The sequence below is a fragment of the Argopecten irradians genome, chromosome 16, assembly GCF_041381155.1.
Source record: "Argopecten irradians isolate NY chromosome 16, Ai_NY, whole genome shotgun sequence".
Taxonomy (NCBI): domain Eukaryota; kingdom Metazoa; phylum Mollusca; class Bivalvia; order Pectinida; family Pectinidae; genus Argopecten; species Argopecten irradians.
In genome coordinates, this window is record NC_091149.1 from 33,097,109 (window position 1) to 33,108,156 (window position 11,048).

The window sequence follows — 11,048 nt, forward strand, 5'->3', positions numbered from 1 at the left end:
ACACAGCCTCGCTCTGAGAAAATTTGGAAAGCAGATTTTTACGAAAATATGGGATGCTTAAATTGTAAACGTGCAAAAATGGCTACCGTTGCAACACAGACAGTGAGAAAGACCTCAATTGTGGATTCATCTCTAGATATACGGGAGGTATGTAAACAATTTTCTAAAATGTTTCATCACTGTTCTTTTACAACAGTTTTTTTTTTTTATAAAAATATATATCTTTTTTAATTATTTTTGTAGAACCCCATTCCGAACGGCGGCCATCTTGAATTTTGATAGTTAGTTTGTTACCGCTATTTCTCAGAAAGTACTGATGGGATCTTTCTCAAATTTCATGTGCAGGTTCCTGAAGTAGTCTAGTGCATTTTCGGACTGATCGGTCAGCAAGATGATCGACAGGTAGCCATCTTGAATTTTGATAATTGAAGTTTGTTACTGCTACATATCTCAGAAAGTACTGAAAGGATCTTTCTCAAGTTTCATATATAGTATGTAGTAAAAGTTTGAAAAGCAGGGAAAAGATCCCTCTTTCTGTTGTCAGACATAGATCATTCTTTGGTGGGCGCCAAGATCCCTCTCGGATGTCTTGTTTCTTAACAGTTTTATATATCGTTTTCTTCTAAAATTTCTTTACATAATCCTACATGTGGCAAAAAATTCTTTTTTTGTTTTTTGTTTTTCACAGACCCTTACTTAATACCGTTCAGGGAGTTGGGAGACGAGAGGGCCCTTGAAAATTTTGAAACGTTTCATAAACATTTTTTTTATGTAAAACAAAATAAAAGATAAGAAAAAACTGATATATTGTTTTTTTTATTTTTTAATAACAAAACATGTTAAACACGAGTTATTGTCAAAATGATTGACGATGGCAGTGAAAAATCCAAATGGGTATGGTTTGGTCAGAAATTACCCCGAGGAGAAATTGTTTACTTTTGTCATCTGCAGTAGCATACACAATCTGACCACCAACGATCGCCTAGACTCTGTATGGATTTCTCTGTTGAGCAGTAGCATAGGATATCTGATTCCAGGTCCTACTATGAAAAGAAGAAATGTTTTACATAATACACTTCAAGGAAATTAAAAAAAAATGAAAAGTGGTGGTAGAAATCCAAAGAAGATTATTAAAGGTATGTATTAATAGTTAGAGAGATGGTGGAGATATGGCCTATAGCCTATAACCCAGAATGCAACATTCAAGATGGCTGCCGCCATTTTGAATGTTGCATTCTGGGCTATAGGCTATAGGCCATATCCCCACCTATTCTCTCGTTGAGATAAAATGCCCTGTAATCCCTCCTTGTAATACATGTCACATAAACATGTGTCCGTGTTCTGGTAAAGGCATTAAATATCTTGGGATATGCAAATGGCAATCATTTGTTAAAAGCCAAATCATGCAAACTACGGCCAAATCCAAGAACAAAAGGCTGAGACTGGAAGATACTTTTGTGACTTTACAACATATGCCACACTCCAACAAAGAATACTCTATCATAGTATATACTGGGGAAATATGTACAACTTTTTTTTCGTGAAACACATGGTCCATGCAGCAGAGACACACAGACTGAAGATGATAGAAATGTGGAAGATATGGAGACCGATGATCAGATGGAAAATGGTTTTTTTTGCGCAATATGTCACCAGATCATTAAGGAATAAGAGAACATTTCAAGCTTTGGTCAGAGAAGTGTTTGTTGTGACTTGAACGACAAATCCCATCACCCCAAATGCATTAAAATTTCAAGGGCTTCCCTGAGTTGTTTGTTTGATAATTTTAACGTAACGTCCTATTAACTGCCGGGGTCATTTAAGGACGGCCTCCCATGTATGCAGCGTGTGTGAAGTGCGTGTTTTGGGAGACTGCGGTATGTTCGTGTTGTCTTCTTGTATAGTAGAACTGATATCTTTTTTATAGTTCTATATCACTGAAGTATGCCGACGAAGACACCAAGCAACACACCCCACCCGGTCACATTATACTGACAACAGGCGAACCAGTCGTCCCATTCCCTGTATGCTGAGTACTAAGCAGGAGCAGAAACTACCACTTTATAGACTTTTGTGTGTCTCGGGAAGGGGACAGAACCCAGAGCCTTAATCACAGGGGGCGAACGTTCAAGTGAGGTGGCCCTGCAAGTAGAGCGTAAGAATTGTACCTGCTGCCCTTATTGCATGACCGTAAGAGGCGTCTAAATTTAGGATCTTATCTTTTCTCTTCTTCCTAACTGACTTTATATTTCCTAATGCCTCCCTTGGTACCGCCTCACTTTTGGCCTTGTGTTGAGAGTTCGCCCCTCACTCCATTAATTTAAAGCAATATTATTTTTTATAGAGACACAAAAGGTTCACACGCCTGTGCGTCAACCACCTAGGAGAAAGTCATTTTTCCACCCTCAGTAAGCAGGAAAGGTAAATTGATTACAATGCATGTGTGTACGAGCTACAACACATTCCCATTAGTGAGAGTTGTACCGCCATTGTAGTATTTGTAAATGTCTGAGTGATTAAGATGTCCAAATATATTCCACAAGCCCTTTGTTTCTGGGTCACGAGTTCGAATCCCATGTGGGGCATTTGTGAGGTACTGCCCACTGGTCAGTGGTTTTTCTCCGGGTACTCCAATCTTCATCCACCAACAAACTTGGCACATCCCTAAATTACACTGACTGTTAAGTGTAAATCGAACGCAAACTTAATAAAAAATAATGAAATCTTAAAAAAGAAAAGGAACTAATTAGAAGATTTACTAAATTTTAGTGAAAATTTGGTTGCCAAATTGAAAATATGGGTCCATGAGTTAACTTATATAATTATACTTGTATTATATAACTTTAAATCCAGATTCGGAGGGCTAAAATGTCTGTAGAGGTTTTACATGTCATATGTAATATGACATTTATTAAACATGTTCAATAATTTAATATGTCAAATTCTTTAACGAGTTTATCAAATTTCATATTACTGTAGCCGCAAGTGTAAGATTCTTTTAATCACAATTATTTATAGATGCATAGAAAAAAAAATTCAATTTCGTTTCTATATAAGAGTAGCGAAAAATTCTCAAAACCAGCTCTGATTTGACATTTCTATCTAATGCGACAGTCATGCGACGTCATAGACTGCTCATGGCGCCAATAATACCTTTGATATCACAGTACTGTTATTACACATATGACATAAGATATTATGACATCGCCATCGATGGATGGGTCAGTTTTGTGATAAAATTAGATATGAGTCTGAAATTAAAGAATGTCAAGGCTCAAATGAAGCCACCCCATCCCACCTTCCTTTGGAGAGGCAGAGACTATTAATGAATAAAAATCAATGTTTGGAAAAGAATAGAAAACAATAGTTTACAGGGTAATTGTATGTTAATAAGTCTTTCAACTTATTCAAACTAATTATTTGTATAGACCAAACAGATTTTCAAGGCTTTCGATATAAACTAACCAATGCAAGATGTTATAATATATGCTAAGGACAAAGAAAACATCATATACAATGTAGTGTTAAGGAGCATTGCTTGGCTCTATGGAATTCTACATATATTGTCTTCATTTAGTTTCAGGGGTTGGTCCAATGGACGTTTTGTAATTGGCAATATTAAGAGAACATCAAACATAGACAGGAAATAGCTTCTTTGACACTGTATAGAGATACCAAACATTACAGAGAATTTCTTCCAGCTCATCAGTTCAAACGGACGAGCAATGACGAGTAATGTTCATGAACTTGAGACAAATGAGGAGCAATTCAGATACTACACTGGATTTACAACACAACAGTATGATTATATGTTTAACTTTTGTACCAGATGTTGAAGAATATCATATTAACTTGCCTTCCAATAGACAGAAATAAAATCAACTATTATTAGTTATATTGCAACTCCGTAACGACTTTGATAATGTGAATCTAGGTTACTTGTTTGTTTGTTTGATTAATTAACGTCCTATTAACAGCAAGGGTCATGAAAGGACGGCCTCCCATGTATGCGGTGTGTTGCATGTATGTTGTGCGAGGTGCGTGTTTTGGGAGACTGCGGTATATTCATGGTGTCTTCTTGTATAGTGGAACTGTTGCCCGTTTTATTGTGCTATATCACTGAAGCATGCCGCCGAAGACACCAAGCAACACACCCCATCCGGTCACATTATTCTGGCTACGGGCGAACCAGTCGTCCCACTCCCTTTATGCTGAGCGCTAAGCAGAAGCAGAAACTACCACTTTTATAGACTTTGACAGAATTGCCATTGGAAATCAAACTGCCAGTGTATTGTTTCCAAAACTGCATGTATCACTTGTATGTACGATTCGGATAAGTTTCTATCTGGCCTCCAAGAGATGTTATATATGAACACATGCCCAAAGTTTCCAACCACTTTTGCTGTATTTGATTGCACAGAAATAAAGATTTCTAAACCAACATAATTGTCTGCGCATGTCCAAACCTACTTTGATTATAAGTCTACAAACACATTTAACTTAAGAGTGGCATGTTATCCCAGAGGTTCAATTATTTTTGTATCTATGTTATTTACATATTTATCTATGTCCAACAAGGAAATATCCAAGCAGTCAGGGTGTCTGGAAATGCTATAAAAAAGCTTAGTATGGAGAGATACCTACATGATGGGGATGTCATCATTGCCGAAAAAGATTTAACATTCATTCATTTATCATCACTTGCTCTGGAATTCATTAAAAAAATTTGTAGAGTCGAAAAAGTTATTAACTATACGTTTACTAGCACACTTATCACCTTTAGAACTGTTTAATTAGAATAAATAAAATGTTAAATTTCATAAAGCGGGTCGTTTTATGTTTCCCGCCGTCGTCCTAAATGCCGCGTGGTAGTTGACTATCACTGCGCCAGTCGGCAAAACAGCGAAATGAATCTCCACTGATATCGTATATTAGACAGGAAATCTTGCATATGTTCGGTGTTGTAACCTCATCTTAAGCCATCGATATATGTTTTCTTTTGTTATTACTGTTTTTTAAGAAACCTTTAAATTTTGCTCCGGAAAGGTAGTGGGCCTTTAAGGCTGTTTAATACAGCAATCTATGGGGTATTGATATTAGAGCTGGTCTCATTGTTTTTATCTGATCATGAGATATGAGCACTGTCGCTAAGACTAAGACTGCAGGTGCTATCAGAACTTGTGCTTGAGACAAGATCAAGGATTTGAGAGAAAAATAACAAAGGAGCTAGAAAAAGCAGCTATGAACCCAGTCAGGTATATCACGAGATTATTCCTGTGACTCAACTGACGTGTTCTACGTTAAGAGTAATACCAGTTATAACGAGCTTTTACCAGTTGTGAGTTATTTGAACGCAGTGTTTTACATTTCGACTGGCATTAGTTTGCAGTAATAACGAACAAGGTAGCTATCCTTAATGACATTATTTCCTTGATCCGTTAAAACCGCGTTTACTGTAGACGAAGTACGCATCACTGCTATCAGACCAATAAGACCTAGCATGCTTACTTCGGAACTGTCTGTCATCAGAGCAAGGGGGCGCAGCCAAAGGTAAGTAACATTTGTAAACATTTAGAATGCACACAAAAAGCCTGCATCTATCGTTGAAGATTGGAGTATTTTGCAGTTACTATTAAATACTTGGCCTGCAACACATGAACAATTGGAAAAAAAAAGATATTCTCCCTGTATTTATGTCGAGATGCAGCAGATGCGGCTGGTAATTTTTTTCATTAACTTCGTTAGCCCCGGAAGCACCTAGCGAAAACTGACATTTCATCAATGCTGGTTTTGTTAGTTTAACTTTTCCCAAATACCCCTCGATAAAATATTTGAAACATCGTTGTTTTGATTTTGAACTGATAGATTTTTTTAAGTCGTGCGGTAGATTCTATAAAGTTGCTGCACGGATTATCACACCATCCGCCATCTTTCCCGCCGCAGTGTTTGTCCGACCTAGCAACAGTAATCATGCTTCAGGAAAGTGGGCGGAGATTAGCTTCGATTGGGGATGGGTCAAAACCCTTTCAGTTGTATATATTAAAAACCAAACACATAATTTTTAGGTAAATCTTTTATATGAATGTTAAACATTCACAGAAAACATATTTTTTCGCATTCGTCATTACTGTGAATCGATGAATCCGTTGACCCACTTCCTGTAGGAACTTAACCGTGTGTACACACCAGGGATATCCGGATCACAGGAGCCCGACCCCCAGGACGTTATGCCCACAAGTGTATCCTCACATACTACTGGACCACCGCTGTCACCCAGTGAATAAAAAAATGACCAATGTATGGGAGTTTTGCTCCCCATCAACCTGTATCCCGCAGTTTATCAAAACACCACACACACACTAACAAGACCATGGACCATGAGATTAAGCGGAAACAAATATAGCAACGAAATGAAGGACGGACTACATGGGATGAAAGACCAATTGTTATATACAATCTGATTAAAGTATAAATCGAACGAAGTGATTATAAGAATCTGTATTTAACCTGATTGGTTGAATACCCCTTCACCACGAAATTTAAAATAAATAAAATGAAAATAAAATAAATAGAATAAAATAAGTCTTTTTTGATCAATCGACAATGTATGTGGTGCATCACTATCGACCATGCCAACATATCGTGCCATGCAATACTGGATAATACATTATTTGTTTATATACATACTCTGCATCCACTGGTCTCTCCGTTGAATATACAAATATGTTTGGGGCTGATCATTTTTTTACCCCATGCTAATTTACACTCGCGCTGGCTGAGTATGGTAGTGCCTGCCTCCTGCAAATTGTCCGATGTATAACCTGGAATATTTGAAATCATCGGTTTATTACCATATTTATGTTTTATCAACAGTCAGGGCGGCCTCTGTGTACGTGAAGTACAAGATACATGATTGAGAAGACTATGGTGTGTTACTATACCTGTGGGTAGTACAACATGCATGAATTCGTATCCCTAAAAGACAACTGAATTTAGATCTTATATTTTATTTTCCTCCTAACGGCTCATACCGCCTCACTTTTGGCCTTTTGTGGAGCGCTCGCCCCTATGAGGTAGGCTCTGGGTTCTGTCTCCTGGCCAAGACACACCAATGTCTACAAAAGTTCTAGTTTCTGCTCCTGCTTAACGCTTATCATAAAGGGAATGGAAAGACTGGTTCGGCCGTTGTCAGTATAATGTGACCTGATGGGGTGCTACAGTAATATAGCACTATAAAAAGGGTAACAGTTCCACTATACAAGAAAACACAACACGAACATACAAAATGCATGCATGGGAGACCGTCCGAACATGACCCTGGCTGTTATTAGGAAGTTAAAATAACCAAGCAAACAAATAAAACAAGGCTACGGTAGTGCTTCTTACAATAGTGGAACATATACTTGCTTGACAATTAATATCGAAACAATGGTAAAAATGTATACCTGTTTCATCCCTTCCCCAACCAGTCATAATACATCGTTCGTCGACGAATCTGTAGGAATCCTCAGGGATCGATACCGGTGCTGCCAGACCAGGTCCTGTTATAGTTTCGTTAAATTTGAGGATCGCTATATCGTCAGGATAGCCATTCTCAGCATCGGTTATGTCCCAATTAGGATACTGAAATCATTAAAACAAAATATTAAACGATTCCTTAAACAAAAGACCATTAAGTCTTAATGGTTACCTGATTTTGATATAATATGCTGAAAAATATTTTAATTTAGCTTAAATTAATGAATATTTATTCAAGTTGTTTTACGGCTTAGCTAAGATCATCCAGGGAGGAACCCTCCCTCGTCTACAATGTGTTCATGTCTTAAAAATTATATGTGTCATAACAAGGCGAAAATTTTGACTTTTTTACAGCAGTAATATACGAGTTTCACTTCAGTAATATTTCGATTAAGTTGTGAAATCATTCAAATGGACAGACGAATCTGTATGGTACCTTGTAAACATAAGTTACAACACATAACACTATAAAATTCTTGTTTCCATGCCTTATGTGTAGATGTAAACATACATGATGCAGAAATCTCTTAAAGGGACAATTCAGATTAAGAGTACATTACACTATGCATATATATCGGAAACAAACCAGTTCTAATGAAAATAAGAACAATTGGTTTTACTGTGATATGCCAGAAAAGCCCACTGTAGTGAAATGAATGTGAGATGTTCAATCTGATTGCAATACAGATCCTTATAACCACTTAGTTCAATAGAGGATCTGACAATATCCGGTTAAGGGCCATGTTCGGATGACCTTTATACCATTTGTAATTCAGATCAAATGTATATTCTGCACGTTGCTATATCAAATGCAAACGCCATATTAGCTTTGTTGGGCTCTTTGGGCGACATGATTACGTATACGGAAATAATTCTGACAGATTTTCAAAACTATTTCGTCCCCTGAAATTCACTCAAAATTTTGCCAGCTGCATTTGATTGGCCATTTCCGAAGGTCACCTGGAGATGACCCCTAATGGGATTTTCTCAGATCCTCTTATCCAACGTAGTGATAATATGGATCTGTATTTTAATCAGATTGGTGAAATGTTCGAACTCGCTTGTTATGTGCTATTACACACTGTGGTCGACCGTCTTGTATGCCGAACCCTAGCCCTTGCCGGTGTAGTACCACAGTGTGTAATGGCACACAGCAAGCGAGTTTGAACATTTCACCAATCTGATTAAAATACAGATCCATATTATCACTACGTTGGATAAGAGGATCTGAGAAAATCCCATTAGGGGTCATCTCTAGGTGAATATAGGCCCTGCAGGTAGGGCGTTAGAATTGTACCTTCTGCCCCTATTGCATGATCGTAAAAGGCGACTAAATTTTGGATCCTATCTTTTCTCTTCTTCCTAACTGACTTTATCTTTCCTAATGCCTCCCTTGGCACCGCCTCACTTCTGGCCTCGAGTTGAGCGTTCGCTCCTATGAGGAAGGCTCGGGGTTCTGTCCCCTGGCCGAGACACACCAAAGTCTATAAAAGTGGTAGTTTCTGCTCCTGCTTAGCACTCAGCATACAGGGAGTGGGACGACTGGTTCGCCCGTTGTCAGTATCATGTGACCGGGTGGGGTGTGTTGCTCGGTGTCTTCGGCGGCATGCTTCAGTGATATAGTACTACAAAAAGGGCAACAGTTCCACTATATAAGAAGACACAACATGAATATACCGCAGTCTTCCAAAACACACACCTCACACAACATACACGCAACACACCGCATACATGGGAGGCCGTCCTTACATGACCATAGCTGTTGATAGGACGTAAATATTTTTTGTCTAGAACTACTCAAATCCCTTTTCAGTGTAGTGTTTACGTTATTGTCTAAATATAATTTCACCAACTCCCCAGTGGTAATACATTGCATTTGATTAACGTACATGACTTTGGCTCTGGTATGGACACAGCATACATGTTATACCTGCTTAATCGTATTGATCAACGATTTGGAATTTCAACGGTATCAATCAAAATACTTGATAATGTCATGAACTTTGTCACTATTTCTTTTTATATGTTTCATAATGAATGTAGAACAATACATTTATATCATATTTTGCCCGTTGGTTTTATAACAGAATTAGCCTCATTGAATTGTCCCTTTAACAATTAATAATAACACTGTAAGAATATGCAACGAGAGTGTACTTTTTATCACCGGGTTGGATGTGTTGCTTGTCTTCGGCGGCATGTTTCAGTGATATAGCACAATAAAAAGGGCAACAAGATGAATATACCGCAGTATCCCAAAACATGCACCCAGCACAACACACCGCATACATGGGAGACCGTCCTTACATGACCATAGCTGTTAATATGACGTTAATTAATCAAACAAACAAACAATTAATGCTCAATATCGGCTATAAGGCGTACTTGTAGCTCAAAATGTAGATATTTTTTATGATGAATGTAATATTAAAAGTTTAATTCATATCAAAATTACTACACACGTACATATGCATAATAGTTGTAAAGTTGATTGCAAAGCTACCGGACAGAATAGCAGCATTCATCTTTCATTCTAATTTACTGGAAAAAAATTCCGACCATACCTCATTGTATTAAGACTTGTTGATTTAAATTATATTTGCTGCCCCTATTGCATGCCGTAAAAGACGGTTTTAAGACTATTGACACTGCATCACTTCTGGACTTCTGTTGAGCGTTCGCCCCTGGAAGGTAGACTCTGGATATCATCTGGCCGAGACACACTAAAGTCTATAATGTGGTAGTTTCTGCTCCTGTTTAGCGCTCGGCATACAGGGAGTGGGACGACTGGTTCGTCGTGATATGTCCCTGGCTGTTTAGAGAACGTAAATATAACTAACCGAACTAAACTAAATTATACGGCCATTTACGATCGTCCTCCCATGTATGTTATATTCGCGTTGTGTTTTTGTCTGCTTTATAAAGTTATATCTAACCTAGTCACATAAAACTGAAGACTGATTGACTAAAAGCTATGTTAGTACATTATTGAATTAAACTTTATGCAAACTAGATACGTACTTGAATGGCCTCGGCAACACCAAAAGATTTTCCATCGGTCGATGACTGTACGGAGGCTCCAACTCTAATGGTGAACAATCTACAACATAAACGTGTAAGTTGTTTGTTTGTTTGTTTGATTAATTAACGTCCTATTAACAGCTATGGTCATGTAAGGACGGCCTCCCATGTATGCGGTGTGTTGCGTGTATGTTGTGCGAGGTGCGTGTTTCGGGAGACTGCGGTATATTCATGTTGTGTCTTCTTGTATAGTGGAACTTTTGCCCTTTTTATAGTGCTATATCACTGAAGCATGCCGCCGAAGACACCAAGCAACACACCCCACCCGGTCACATTATACTGACAACGGGCGAACCAGTCGTCCACTCTCCTTTTGCTGAGCGCTAAGCAGGAGCAGAAACTACCACTTTTATAGATAGACTTTGGTGTGTCTCGGTCAGGGGACAGAACCCAGAGCCTTCCTCACAGGGACGAACGCTCAACACAAGGCCAAAACAAAAAAGTGAGGT

General features: G+C 38.2%; 1 long non-coding RNA gene across 1 annotated transcript in view; it reads right to left on the reverse strand.

Moving 5' to 3' along the window:
• Nucleotides 1-6,686: 6,686 nt before the first annotated feature.
• The window catches only part of LOC138310269 (uncharacterized), a 29,343-nt gene continuing 24,981 nt past the window's right edge, over nucleotides 6,687-11,048 (reverse strand). Inside the window, exons 3-5 of the long non-coding RNA XR_011206386.1 lie at nucleotides 10,540-10,618; nucleotides 7,446-7,623; nucleotides 6,687-6,821 (exon numbers count right to left, since the gene is read on the reverse strand). This is a non-coding gene — a long non-coding RNA (uncharacterized lncRNA). The remainder of the gene's footprint in view (nucleotides 6,822-7,445; nucleotides 7,624-10,539; nucleotides 10,619-11,048) is intronic.